This window comes from Macaca nemestrina, chromosome 6 (genome assembly GCF_043159975.1).
Source record: "Macaca nemestrina isolate mMacNem1 chromosome 6, mMacNem.hap1, whole genome shotgun sequence".
In the NCBI taxonomy this organism is placed as follows: domain Eukaryota; kingdom Metazoa; phylum Chordata; class Mammalia; order Primates; family Cercopithecidae; genus Macaca; species Macaca nemestrina.
In genome coordinates, this window is record NC_092130.1 from 173,188,742 (window position 1) to 173,204,334 (window position 15,593).

Consider the following 15,593-nt stretch of genomic DNA (forward strand, 5'->3'; position numbering starts at 1 on the left):
GTATTTTATTTTATTTTATTTTATTTTTAAGGCCATTGTAAAAAGGGGTTGAGTTGATTTGATTCTCAGCTTGGTCACTGTTGGTTTATAGCAGTGCTACTGATTTGTTTACATTAATTTTGTATCCTGAAACCTCACTGAATTCATTTATCAGATATAGGAGTTTTTTGAATGAGTCTTTAGGGTTTTCTAGGTATATGATCATATTATCAGTGAACAGCAACACTTTGACTTCCTCTTTACTGATTTAGATGCCCTTTATTCCTTTCTCTTGTCTGATTGCTCTCACTAGGACTTCCAGTACTACGTTGAATAGAAGTGGTGAAGGTGGGCATCCTTGCCTTGTTCCAGTCCTCATGGGGAATGTTTTCAACTTTTCACTGTTCAGTATAATGTTGGCTGTGTGTTTGTTGTAGAAGGCTTTTATTACCTTAAATTATGTCCCTTCTATGCCAATTTTGCTAAAGACTTTAATTATACAAGGATGCTGAATTTTGTCAAATGCTTTTTCTGCATCTTTTGAGATGATCATGTGATTTTCGTTTTTAATTCTTGTTATGCGCTGTATCACATTTATTGACTTGTGTACTTTAAACTATCCCTGGTATGAAACCCACTTGATCATGATGTAGTGTCTTTCTGATATGCTGTTGGATTCAGTTAACTAGGATTTTGTTGAGGATTTTTGCATCTATGTTCATCAGGGATATTGGTCTGTAGTTCTTTTGCTGTCATTTTCTGGTTTTGGAATTAGGGTAACACTGACTTTATAGAATGATTTAGGAGGATTCCCTCTTTATCTTTTGGAATCATTTCAGTAGGACTGGTACCAATTATTAGAATGTCTAATAGCTATGAATCTATCTGGTCCTTAATTTTTCCTTTTTTTTTTTTTTTGTTAACAATATTTTTTCATTTTGTTTTGTTTTTCACCATTTCAGTCTCACTGTCATTATTGGCCTGTTCAGAGTTTCTATTTCTTCCTGGTTTTATCCAGGAGAGTTGCATATTTTTAAAAATTTATCCATCTCCTCTAGGTTTTCTAGTTTGTGCATCTAAAAGTTCTCATAGCAGCCTTGAATATTCTTTTGTATTTCTGTGGTATTGGTCCTAATATCTCCCGTTTCATCTCTAATTAAACTTATTTGAATCTTCTCTCTTCTTTTCTTGGTTAATCTCGCTAATGTTCTATCAATTTTGTTTATCTTTTCAAATAACCAGCTTTTTGTTTCATTTATCTTTTGTATTTTTTTTGTTTTAATTTTGTGTAGATCTGCTCTGATCTTTGTTATTTCTTTTCTTCTGCTAGGTTTGGATTTGGTTTGTTCTTGTTTCTCTAGCTCCTTGAGGTGTGACCTTAGATTGTCTATTTGTGCTTTTTTAGAATTTTTGATGTAGGCATTCAATATTTATGAATTAATAGACGTAAATTTTAAAGTATTCAAGTGATACAAAGAAGATGATACAGCAGAATTGGAGAGTCTTTCATCACATGCTCTTTTCTCTGAGAAAACAAATCACGACAGTTTAGATTTTATTCTTACACATCAGGATTTTTTCGTACATACAGGAGTTACATATGATAAATTACATTTGTAACTATTTTATACACTGACATCAATAGTATTTTTACAAAAAGTAGATGACATGGTCTGCATCTTACATTGTTGTCTCAGTGTGCTATCTGCAATCTGATTTGATTCCAAAGCTTTCATTGAGACACTAGGTCTAATGGGGATGTCACTGGGCATTAAAAGTAAATATTCAGATCTCACACACATTTTTGTCTCTAGGAAAATAGGTGGAATCAGAGACCCCTGTGAGCTCTGACAAAACTCCAACTCCCCTTCTCAATTCCTCCTGGCTATCCAGTGGTATATTCCCAAAGGTTAGATGGCAAGAGAAATGAAAAAAAAAAAAAATGCCCTGGTTCATTATTGAGCTTAAGCCATGAATCCTGCCGTGTATTCACCACAGTTTTGCATAGGGTTATTTACTATCCAGATATTAAGTAAATGATACTGCTTTTTTCTATTGTCCTTTGTATGCACACTCCTCTGCAGTGCAGGTGGACAGCAGGATAAGGCAGGGTCGGGCACAACAAGAGCATTGAGTGCTGGCGATCTTTGCCCTCTCGTGATTTTATCATGAAGACCAGCCCAGATGGGTAATGGACAATTGACCATTAAGTGGTCATTCATTCTTTTACAAAATCCATTTCTAAGGAAAAATTTTGTATTTAGATACCTCAATTCCTTCAGTTAGCAACAGTAAAGTCTGGCTTACGATTCTCTTTCAGTAAGATAATTTTTTTTATAAATTCTTGTTTTCATCCATTTTATAAATCTTTCATAATTTAACTTGTAGATAATTTTATTTTTTTTTATTCTGCTGGTTTGGGAAAAACACTCACTGTAGTCCTCATGTGTACAAAGAATATTCACAGAGTTTTGTTCAGCTTTTCTGAGAGTATTTTTAGTTGTGAACAAAAATAAACTAGATTTTTAAAATGAAATTATATAATGAAAAATAAAGCAATAAGGAAGAATGTGTGCAGACATCCATCTGCATGTTGAATCAAATAGATTGAATTCTTTTTAATTTTAATGAGAAAAAATATTTTTAAAACTATTACCATGGATCATTGCTAATTAGAATTCTTGCTTATTTCAAAACAAAATACAAGACATATGGTTTTTATATTCGATACTCTCTCTTGGGTAGAGCAAAAGCTGATAAAGAGAAATCGAAGACATGGGAGAAAGAAACGACTGGGTGGCGGTGGAAACATGTGGTGTTATCTTTTGATAGACTACATGCATTTCACGTTTTTATTTGTAAACATATTGAACGGTAGGTTCATGGCAAAACTGAGCAGATGATTCATTTGGAATCAACCCAGAGATTTAAGATGATGTCCACATGAGATGTTTCACAATTGGCACATTTGTCTAAAACCTGAATTTCTTCTTTGCCTGTTCACATATAAATGAATAGTGTTTTCTCTGATATGTATATGACCATCAGAGGGGAACCAATTGCCAGGCCATTTATCAAAATAATGCCTCAGCCAGGATAACTCAAGCTAAAATTGTAGGAATAAGTGCATGATCACCAAATGGAATTTTACTCAAATCCATTGGAAGTTTAGATTTGTGTTAGATATTTCAGACTTCTGAACTCAGAAAATGTTCACTCCATTTAGTGACCAGGATATAGTGCTCTAGGGCCAGGAAATAATGAAACAGATAAAAGTGGCATAGCATCTTCCAAGTGATGACTGTTTACCTGTAGTTTTTCTAAGTCTCTGTCTCCAGTCTTCCTAATGAAGTCTCAGGCCATGAGGATTGAGAGAGAATGCAGGTCTCATGGCCAGGGTTACACAGATAAACGTGTTGCCTCATCCAGAGAAGCCTTCCCACTGACCCAAGACAAATCCCAGAAGGAAGTGAGGCAATGTTCATTTTCCCTGCCCCTGGCACAGCTAACTTGTCTCTGCATCACCTTGATCAGAATCTGGCTCAACCACATGCTTCCTTAATTCTCTCTCCCACTAGAGTGTTAAATACCAAAGGGGAGCATTTATGAAAGCAGGACTTGGGTCTAATTCTGCTGTCCTCCCTCTGGGTCAGTACCATGGGTAACTAAATATAAGGGTCTTATTTAATGTAAGTAATAAATAAGTGAATCAGTTAATGATAAATGAAGGAGTCAAGAGTTAGTGGTTAAATTGCAATCTTGATTTAAAAACACTCTTTCTGAATGGCAAACCTTGAAAACTCAAATTAGTGAATTTCTCCTGGTGGAAGAGAGGGAGTTCAGCATATGTACTGCCCTACTTCCCTGACCTATCACAAGCAAATTACTAACAGGTCTAATTATCCTTAAATTTTCTTATTTCTAGGGACACTGCCAATTTTCATCCTTCAGGTCAGATACATGAGCCTGGTTGCTGCTGCCACTGTTGTGTATCCACATTAATGCTCGCAATCATCATTATTATCATGTGGGTGCTAAACATGCTAAAGCATGTTTACCTCCTAAAGTAACAACACTTGTTTTGACTCAGTCTTTTTTTTAGAGTTTCACAATCTACCTGGATTGGTGCTTTATATATTTATGAATGTTAAGCTTTTAAAGATAATTTTGAAATAAATACTCTTTACACCCCTTCCTAAAGAACACACACAGAGGCACAGACATACTTTGTGGGCTTCTCACATCTATCTGTAGCCAGAGGAAACCATGTGTGATTAGGGTGATGGTCAGTTTCATAGGCAAACATGGCTGGCCAATTACTCTTATATAACCAAACATGAATCTAGGTGCTACTGTCAACAACACAACAATAGATGTAGAAAGTTAACATCTACAATCAGTTGACTGCAAATAAAGGAGATCATCCTCTATAATGTGGATGAGTTTTATCCAATCAATTGATGGCAATAGGAGCAAAAGTGAGGTTTCTCTGAAGAAGAAAAAATTATGCCTCAAGACTGAAGCACCAGCTCTTGCCCTAGAGTTTTCAGCCTGCTAGCAAACTACTCAACAGATTTTAGACTTGGCAGCCCCTGCAGTTGCACAAGCCAATTTTTTCACACAGAGAGATAGAGAAAAACATAGAGAGTGATAGAGAGAGATAGAGATAGAGATAGATAGATAGATAGATGCCAATTTTTCATAGAGAGATGATAGATAGAGCCAATTTTTTCATAGAGAGATAGACAGAGATAGAGGTAGAGATAGAGATATAGATAGGCAGATAGATAGATAGATAGATAGATAGATAGATAGATACATAGATACATAGATACATAGATAGATAGATACAAGTCAATTTATTCATAGAGATAGAGATAGAACAATAAATTAGATAGGTAGATGGATGGATAGACAGATAGTTATTAATAGGTAGATACCCTAGTGATCTTGATAGAAAACAACACATATTTATTCTCTCACACTGTCGATCAGGAATCACCACTTAGTTCAGTCCTCTGCTTTGGGGTTTCACAAGCTATAATCAGAATGCCTGCTAGTACTGTGATCTCTGAAAGCTCATCTGGAGAAGGATTTAATTCCTTGCTCATATGGTTGCTGGTGGCATTCAGTCACCTGGGAGGCCACCTCAATTTCTTTTCCTGTGGCATTCCCCATAGGCGGCTCACAACATGGCAGCTTGCTTCTTCAAAGCCTGCAAGGAAGAGCCTCTCAGTAAAACAGATGTCATAGCTTTATGTAACATAATCCCATACACGTAATCATGTATATATTAGCATCTTTTCCATGTTCTACTCATTTCAAACTAGTCCTACTCAACTCCAGGGGAAAAGACTGCATAGGGAGTAACACCACGCGGTGAGAAGGAAAAGGGGCCACCTTCACAGTACGTCAGCCACAATAAGTATGGCATCTCTTTGGTTCTCAAATTGATACATAGGCCCTTGTTTAACTCATATAAGAACTCAGTTTTCTAAAATTATTATTCAAAAAGTCTTTAATCTTGTAATCTTTTAAAACAATAAAGGATCTATGTAATCTGTATTTACTCAGGATTTTTGTCACAACTCACTCTTTCTTTTGTGATACTGTTAATTACATCATGTCGCTACAGATTGTCTTGCAGTTAACCAGATCTAGTCTACAAAACCAGCAAGATACAACTCATCACAATGTGTTTAAACATCAGTTAGTTAGGCAATACTTGTGCATGCATGTGTCCACATGTTTACTCTTTAAAGTTTTGATGGTGAATCAATACTTATTAAACTTTAAATACAGGCGTACCTTACATTTTATAACTGTTTTGCAATAGTAGAAAAATCTCAGCAAGAGAAATGGAGTCAAATTAGGTCCACATTATTATTTTTGAAAGGCTGATTTGCTTTGACCCTTTTTAGTTCAATCAGTAGAACGACACCAGTATTCACTGAATTGACATGACAGTATTCATAGCAGCACCATCCACATTGGAAATGCCTCTTTGGGGAAATTGTCCCTAAAGAAGAAAAACCTTTGTTTGCAATGCATACATTTCTAATTTTAATTTCACTTAAAAAATAAATTATAAATTATATAATGTATATTAATAAAGTCTGTTATGTTTATTATGATATAGTATGTTTGTAATTTTAAGTAAATCATATATAATATTGTATATTCATAAATATATTTAATATATAAGATAATATAATATCTAACTAACCAGAAGTAAATCAATCATAATTTAATGCTTCTAAACATAATTTTAATTTAAGAAGCACTAATAAATCTACAAATAATTTTATATCATCACATGATTGCAAGAGATGATAATTTTATATCATCACATGATATATCAAGAGCAGGAAATTATTTTCACATTTACATCATTCACATAATTAATTAAATCTGAATTTGATGCATGTTAGAAAGTACCCTGGAGGTATGAAAAAAATGTCAAGATCTAACACCATTTCTCATGGCTTGCTATAGTAGAGCGGTTGTAATAAATAAATAGAAAAGAACTACAAGCAAAGCAATTTCTGATCTAGTGAATTACAGGTGATGAATAGGATGCTGGTCACTCTAGGTAAGGTTTGAAACAAGTCTATTTCATTGTAACCTATCTTAAGAATACTTAGCATTTTAGGTGTCAGCTGTGTAATTCAATCCTCCCATTTCTCAATTTATTTTGTAATATATTTAGTGAACTGCTGAAAAGATCAGAAAAATCTGATTATCGCAAAGACATAAAAAAGGCTGAGAGAGCAATGTATTTTTTATATCATGTCAGATTTTACTTTTACTTCTATTCTATGAAAAAGAATAAATCCAAAAGCTATTTAAACAAAATTAATGGAACATAGTTTCAGCCTGAAGTCTCTGGAAGATCCTAAAGAATGTTATTGGCTTTCTATCTGTTCATTGTCCCCTTTTGAATTTTACCAAGATGAAGTAGAGGCTTGAAATAGCACAGAAAAAAATAGAAGTAAATGCACAAACCTGATCTCTTAGGTACCTTGAAAATTAACAGCAGGAAGATTTAATTTGTTCAAAGTGGATTATGGACTCTATGAAGGCACAATTACTAAGAATATCTTTAGGGATTTGTTTTAACCTTGTGATTATGCTGTAGGATTTCTTGCCTGCCTTAACCCTAAAAGAGTTCCTTGTGGGAGGGGTACCTGAGTTGATCTTTGCTCCTGTTCACCTGCTGTAGTGAGTGGATGTCCAGTGTATAGGAAGGAAAAGTGCAGGATGCTGATGGTGGTCAGGGAGATCTTCTATTCCTGAATCTGTTTGTCTTCTTTTCACAGCAACTTGGTGAAAATCCAGGGACTTGCAGACCCACAGTAGACAGGTCTGGCAAAGGGACACACGCTGTTCTGCTAAGCCAATGCCCCAAGTCCCAGTGCCAATCCCTGAAAAACTGGAACAGATCATGTGGATAACATATGTGCTTGGGAGGGAGGCAGGCCTGGGGAAGGCTGAGCTGTTCCCGTCACACCTGTCCCTTGTAGGCTGGCCTGTGAGTCTGGGATCACTCTGAAATAGAGTGTTAGTTCCCATAGCCATATATGCAACAATTTGATAAACAAAATAGAATAGCATTGGCTTATAACCCAAACTAAAAAAAAATCCATAAGTCTCTACTGATAAAAATAATTCAATAAATAGATAAATGGGGGAGAAGGGACAAATCTCTTTTTAGTCTTTTTTGTGCAGAAGAATTTCAAATCATTTCTATAGATACTCTGCTCTCAAAGAAGCAGTACGTCAATCCCATCCCTTAAATGTGTGCTGCTCCTAGTTACTTCCTTCATAGGAGTTCAGTATGGAAAGTGGAAATAGAGTAAACTTTACAGTAGGGAAATTAGATTAACACTACAGTAGCCAGATGATCAAGGTCACTATCAATCAGTGGTAGTAAGTCATGTTGATAGGCTATATGTTTGATCTGATGTGGTGAGAATGGCACTTTAATTCTCTTTAATCATGAGCAAAATACGAGAATAATCCCCGGAGGAACATTTTACAAAATACCTAATCAGTACCCCTCAAAACTTTCAATGTTATCAAAAAACAAAAGCCTGATTAATGGTCACATCCAAGGGGACTCTAAAGAGACATGGCTGCTAAATGGAATGTGGTACCCTGGGTGGAATTCAAGAAAAAAAAAAAAAGAATATTAGGAAAAAAACAAGGAAGATAGAATAAAGAATGAACTTGATTTAGTAACAATGTATTGATATTCCATTAATTGTAACAAATATACCATACTAGTGCAAAGTGTTAATAAGGGAAACTTAGAGTAGGATATATGGAAACTCTCTGTGCTAGCCTCACAATTTTTCTATAAATATAAATGACACTAAAAAAAAAAAAAAAGGTTGATTACTTTCTTAAAAAGTCAATCCTGGGAAAGTAGTCCAATCATCCAGAAAAGAACAGCAAAAAAAGACTTGATGAGCAGCAGCATTGTATTTACCTTTCTGTGACTCAGCAAAGTCATTTTCCATTGGGCATAATCTTGAAAAGCAAATAAATAAATGTAGAGTGCACTAAAAAGCAAGAGGGATAATGAAGCTCGAAATGCTGCCTTTTTTCCTTGTAAGGCCAAATTCCAATCCATATAACAGCAGACAGGTGCACCTCATTGAGGGCAATCAAATTAGGTGATGTACCTTTAGTACGATAATCTTGACCTACGGACCATTTATTTATAATCGACTGAGAGCATCAATCCCTAATCAAATTCAAGATGAGGCCAAATGTGTAAAATCTTCTTTGCACTTTTGACTTTGCTAAAAGAATGATGCTTTAAGTGCCCTATTAATTTGGAGTTCCATCCCAAAATGGAGTCATCTGGGGTAAATAAACTATGCAATTTGAATAAAAGTCAGAATTGTTTCTCACTGGGGGCTCTCACTGCTGGGAATGGAGTTTTATAATACTAAATTGAGTTTATGTCGAATATTTATCTGGTATACTCAGCTCATCTTGATAATATTACTTCTCTTGAATGTGCTGAGAGGGAGGGAGTGGACCAGGATGAATTAACCCCATTTAACGCATCGCTGGCACACAATTGCTGTCCCAGCTCCTGCATCCTGCTCCTTTGTTCTGTTGCCCTGTCTTCTGAACACTCTCCAGAACCATTGTTGTGTGTGCCACTGTCTCTTACCTTGCGTGTGAAAGCAATAGGTAATATGTAGGATGGCATGAAAAATGGGCAGCGCATTAAATTCTGATAGGATTTTCATAGTTATCAGGCAGATTATGGTCATTCCTCTTTCAATTTTCTATCCTCTGGCCTCATTAGGTTGATGTGAAGCCTCCATTTCAGCCATGCCAGGCTCCTGCAGCCATGCCCTCCCATCATCCTCATTATCACCACTCCCATAACTTTTTGCAACTTTAAAAGCTGTGAAGGGTATTGGTATGATCATGGGCTCCTTTTTCTTAAAGATGCAGGATCTGGACCAGTCACCAGCTGTGTTGCTTGGGATAAGGCAGTTAACCAAACTCAGTTGCCAACAATGCTGCTTGACAGTTGCTAAATAGAGCCAACATTAGCTTAGTTTTTTATTTTATTTGTATTCTCCAGCAGTATGTCCAAATGTAAGCAGTTTCTAAAAGTCAAATAATTGTGACTGTCCAAAGATTCATCAATAATTTTTCTGCCACTCCACAGGAGGCTTCACGTGTCTTGATAAACATTGACAACACCCTAAGAATTAGCAATGCTTGCAACCATCCCCACAGGAGGAGGCACAAGGTGTGGCAGGGCAGTGCCTGTGCTGAGGTGAATGTCTGCACCATTGACTATCCATGGTATTTCTCAGTGGAGTGGTCCACTTCTGTGGACTCTGACAGATCGTTGGAGAACTTTTAGGAAGTTGCTAAATCATTTTCAGATCTCTGAAAGCTTATCACTTATGTCATTTCTTGTTCTAAATACATTAAAATCAGCCTTTTCTATTTTCCAAAAGTAAAAATAATACAGTTCTGTAAATAACATATCATATTTTAGAAAATAGAAAATGCCAATTTTAGTATGTAAATTTATTAAGATACCATAAAAGTAATGATTAAAGGGCACAAAAAATGTACACCTCAAATTTTAACCTCTGTATATAGTGAATTTCATTTTTGCACATATCCCCATATGTATATATATGTGCATATAATTCATGTCCTTATAATAAAGTGAACTAAAAATGTTGCCTTCATTTTTTCAATAATTAGGCTATAGACTTTTTCTTCTTCTTACAAAATTTTATCAATTATTATGTTTACACTGTGTAACAGTTGCTAGGACTTAACCATTTCCTGATGTTTAGAGAAAAACTGCGGTTCAAGATTTAGAAATTTTCCCTAGAATGCTCCCAGTCAGAACTGGCACCACATTTTCCTATTTCCATACATGCTTTAGGGCCATCTTTATTGCCACTTTAATCAACATATTAAAATATGTTAGTTTATCTCTGAAATGCAGCTGGCAGTATTTCTTGTATTGCTTGGAGCTGGTGGTTTTTGCTAACTGTTTCCATCATTTCCCCTGCAGTGTCTCTGAATTTTTGTCATGAAGAGAGTAGAAGTACAGGAAAGGTTAGATCCATGTGATGTCAAAGCAATTGCTATTCAGGTGCCATCCCTGCCTCATTAGGAAGCTACGGCTTCCCTATGGCTCTGTGCAGATGGAGTGCTCTGTCCTGTAATGCTTCTCTCATGTTAATATGCAGGATATTATTAATCCAGAATATCAGCATTAAAGTATAGTAAGAGTACTTTAGTTGTTATAGTCTAATGAATGGTGGTATACTGCTACTGTAATAGCTATGTTTCACATTATAGAGGTAAAATCCTGGTGGGGCAATACTTTAATAACCAGTAACCATTATTATGAAATTATGCTATTATCGTTTGCAATTCAGTGTCTAAAATTGCTGGGCTTCTTGCAACATCCAAATTCTTAGTCTCTGCCATTGCATTTGTTCGTTTGTGTGGATTGGTTGGACTAGAAATGTCTCTAGCTGAAAATGAAGATGTGGCTTTATTTGTGGACATGAGATCAGCTTGAGTTGTTTTGCTTCACTTTTTTCTCGGATAGCAAACTGTTGATTTTTCTTGCTCAGTCATGTTTTGGAAATACACAGTTTAATTGCATTTATGAAACTTAATCTGACTTTATCATACTTAACAAAACAATTTAATAGTTGTGTTAGTCCATTTTCACACCAGTATATACTACCTGAGACTGGGTAACTTATTAAAAAAAAAAAAGAGGTTTAATTGACTCACAGTTCTGTATGGCCGGGGAGACCTCAGGAAACTTACAATCATGGTGGAAGGGGAAGCAAGCACCTCTTTTCACAAGGCAGCAGGGCAGAGAGCAAGGGAGCAAAGGTGAAGTGCCACACTTTAAAACCATCAGATCTGGTGAGAACTCACTACCGTGAAAACAGCACGGAGAACGGCACGGAGGAAACTGCCCCCATGATCCAATCACCTCCCACCAGGTCCCTCCCCCAACATATGGGGATTACAATTTGGATTACGATTCGAGATGAGATTTGGGTAGGGACATAGCCAAACCATATCAATAGTTTAAAGTGCTTCTGTCGATATTATCAAGGGCAGGCAAAAATCCTTACCAGTGACTGGAAGAGTGAAAGAAACCTCCAGCTTTACTTGTTAGATACAAGGTTACAGATAGTAAGACCTCAAAGGGAAACCAGACAGTGAAAGGAAACAGTAGCAACCGGGGAACTGCGAGGCATCATCTTGAAGCAATGTAGCCAGACTTCTCAGTGAGTGATGTTGACAAAGGTTTGGGGATGGCAGAGGGGACACTTGCACCAGGCCACGTTCTCAGAAGTGCTCTATAGCCTGGAATTAAGTTCCACGCAAGGATTCATGCCCAGGACATGCTGGCCAGTGGAAAGTCTCCAGTTGTCCTTCCACTGTTTGTATAGATACACTCCAAATTAAACAGACTCCAACTCTCCCAGGCCCTACCTTCTGAGGAGAATTCTTCACTTGTAAAAATTCTTCACTTGTAAACATTGATTATTACTGGGAATCCTCAGCCCTCTTCTGCCACAGTCAGACTTGCTTCGGGTACCTGCCACTTCATTTTAATCTTAATTGTATCGACCAAGCCTTCAATTCACATTTGTGGTCCTGTTTGATCCTGATTCTCCAAAGCTGAGATCTTAACACACACATTCTCTGCCCTGGATTCCTCGTTCCTGTAAGGAACTTGGCATTATTCTCTCTTTGTCTGTCATTCAGGCATATTTCTCCAATTCCTTGTTTTTTACATTTTTTTGTTTTTGACATTTTTTTCCGTTATTACATTTTTGTTTGTTGTTTAGATTTTTTTATTTTGATGAACCCACATGTCTTCTCCTATAAAGCTTTTTATTAATAATTAGAAAAGCCTTTCCTATTTCAAGATTATTTTTAGCTATATCATGTGTTTTTCTAATATGTCTATGGTTTTAATTTTTAAGTGACTTTTGATACATCTGGAATTTATTTTAGTATGAGTGGTGAGGTGTGGATTCAAGTTTTGTTTTGGAATAGCTAGGGAGTTGTCTTGATCACATTTATTTACTAACCCACATTTGCCCGCTGATTTAAAAGTGAAACTCTATTTTGTTTACAAAATTCCTATATTTTTTAGCTTATTTCTAGATCCTGAATTATGTTCTATTGATTGTTTAGTCTCTTTGTGCCTTGGTGTCAGTCACACTTTCTTTCTTTCTCTTTCTCTTTTTTTCTTTTTCCTTTTTCTTTTTTTCTAAGACAGGGTCTGGCTCTGTTGTCCAGGCTAGAATGCAGTGGCACAATCTCAGCTTACTGCAACCGCTGCCTCCTGGGCTTAAGCGATCCTCCTGCCTCGGCCTCCCAACTAGCTGGGACCAGAGGTGAACTCCACTATGCTTGGCTAATTTTTCTATTTTTTAAAAGATGGGATTTCGCCATGTTGAACAGAGGGGTCTTAAACTCCTGAGCTCAAGAGATCTGCTCACCTCAGCTTCCCAAAGTGCTGGGATTACAAGTATGAGACACTGTGCCCAGCCCACACTATTTTAGTTAGTGTTGCTTTCTATTAGGTTTTTAATACCAAGTAGAATTAGTTCAGCTTTATTACTCTTAATTTTTGGCACTGCCCTACATATTCTTGCACACTTATTTTCCCAAAGAACTTCAGAATCGACTTATGTATGTGAGAAAATAATGTTGATTTTACATTCATTGGATGAGCACTGAATGTTCATTGACTATATGTATAGGCTAATTTATATAAACAGGCTTCTTGGTACCTTGTGGATCAGGTTTTTAATTTTCAATCCAGGTTTAGGATATTCATTGTCATTTACCTTCTGCTGTGTCCTTCAGTATAATTTTAAAGTTGTATTTCTCTGCATTGTATACATGCTTTGTAAAGCTTATGTTATTTTGTCTATGTCTGTTATTCTTATAAATACAATATTTTGTGTCATTACATTTTCTAGCAGGTGCCTGTGTTTAGTTAAACTACTTATTTTATAGTAATTTTGTATTTACCAAATTACAGAATTCTGTAATTGATTTTAAAAGTGCTTTTACTTGATTCTTTTATATTTACTCTCCTTACGGTCCTGCCTCTCATAGCTACTTAAACCTGAAATCCATTACCCATTTGTGGGTTTTCCAATATATATGTAACATAGGTTTCTTTGTTTTCTAGCAACTATTATTTTTATAGCTGCATTAGTTTGTGAGACTACCACTTATTTTCTGCTACATAAATTAGAAAATTGAAATTTGAGGGAAACTCATTAACAAATGATTATTCTCTTCCCTAGTTATTGCCTACCACAAAGGAGTGTTGTGAGAATTAAACAGATGATTTCTTCAAATTAGTTTTGATTGATACAGAGAACGGTTCCACATAAGTACTAAGAATTAGGATAAAGATTTATCTCAGTATTCAAAAACAGAGACAGATTATAAACTAAGAATGTTAAGTGGACCTGTGTGTTTGAAGAACTGATGTTGTATCTGTGAAATGGAGATTTAGGCTCTCCATAAATGATAGAGATTAGTACAGCACGTGCAATGACATGGCTTAGAGCAAAAGTCAAATATGTACTCATAAAGGCTATGTTTTTCAAAAAAGAAGAAGACACAGCCAAAAATGCATGTTGAGTTTTGTGAGAATGAGCATTTAGCAGCAGGACACATAGAAATGTATTCATAGTTTGCAGGCTTCAGTAACACTAGCAGATGCCACTCTAAGCATTTCAGATGTAAAGTGTTTCATAAAGGATTTAGGTCTTATATAATAGCTGAAAATTAGGAAATCTGCCACAAAAATCAGGGAACCTGCCCCTGGACCTCTCCGCCTGAGACTTTGAAGCGAGTCGTTCTCAAAAATCCCATGGGGATGCTTCCTTGGTGCTTAGGATTCCCTGGAGACCTACTCGCTCCCTCAGATTAGCAAAGCAGATGGCTTCCAATCTCCCCTCTGCCCCTGCTACCTTCCCCACTGGCCCCAGGAAACTGTAGTGACCCTGGTTTCTGCCCAGCAGTCCAGTTGTATCTGAATTTCTCTCTTTGTCAAATTCTAACCTGGAGCCATTCAAGAAAAGAGCTTTGGAGCATTCTATTTCCTGGCCTTGCTGGCAACATAGGGAAGTTCTTAGAAAATGCAGTGGTCCATATAAGTTGACCAAAGAGAGGGCCATAAATGCACCTAATAACATGATGTGAGAGACTCTGGTTGGTGTGTGGCTTTACTGCACACGGTGACTCGGGGACCATGGTTAGTTCATCTTATGCCTTTGTTAGGTGTGGTGAATACCCGAGTTGCCGGAGGCGAATCTGTATGGGCCTGCAGCAACTTCAGTTCTTACCTCCTCGGAATAAAGAATTTGACTGAGAGGCATAAGGCAGAAAAAGAGACCAAGGCAAGTTTCTGAGCAGGAATGGAAGTGTATTAAAAAGCTTTAGAGGCTGGGCATGGTGGCTTATGCTTGTACTCCCAGCACTTGGGGAGGCCAAGATGGGCGGATCATGAGGTCAAGTGATTTAGACCATGGTGAAACCCTGTCTCCACTAAAAGTACAAAAATGAGCTGGGTGTGGTGGCATGCACCTGTAGTCCTAGCTGCTCAGGAGGCTGAGGCAGGAGAATTGCTTGAACCTGGGAGGTGTGAGCCAAGATCACACCACTGCACTCCAGCCGGGCATGACAGAACAAGACTCTGTCTCAAAAAGAAAAAAAAAGAAAGAAAGAAAGAAAAAAAAGAAAAAAAAAAGCTTCGGAGCAGGAAAGAAAGGAAAGTACACTTGGAAGACACCCAAGCAGGGACCTTGGAGGTCAAGTGTGGCATTTGACCTTTTGACTTGGGGTTTTATATGTTGGCCTACTTCTGGGGTGTTGCATCCCTTTTTCCTTCTTTCTTTCCTTAGGGTGAGCCACCCTCATGCACGGTGCCCCCCTTGCACCTGGGAGGTGAGCATGCGCAGTGTGTTTAGGAAGTTGTATGCGTGCCCACCTGAGGCTTTCTTCCCTTTTCTGGTGGAATGCCCCTGGAAGGTCATAGTCATACTCTG

General features: G+C 37.0%; 1 protein-coding gene across 4 annotated transcripts in view; it reads right to left on the bottom strand.

Moving 5' to 3' along the window:
• The window catches only part of LOC105489480 (uncharacterized), a 169,868-nt gene that overhangs the window by 19,307 nt on the left and 134,968 nt on the right, over positions 1-15,593 (bottom strand). Inside the window, exon 5 of one of the 4 annotated variants that reach the window (XM_071099109.1) lies at positions 5,779-5,998. The exons of 1 other annotated variant lie outside the window; for it this stretch is intronic. The gene's annotated coding sequence lies outside the window, so the exon portion shown is untranslated. Of the gene's footprint in view, positions 1-5,778; positions 5,999-15,593 lie in introns of those variants that run through there. 2 more of the 4 variants (XM_011754308.2, XR_011625144.1) reach the window with 2 other exon arrangements.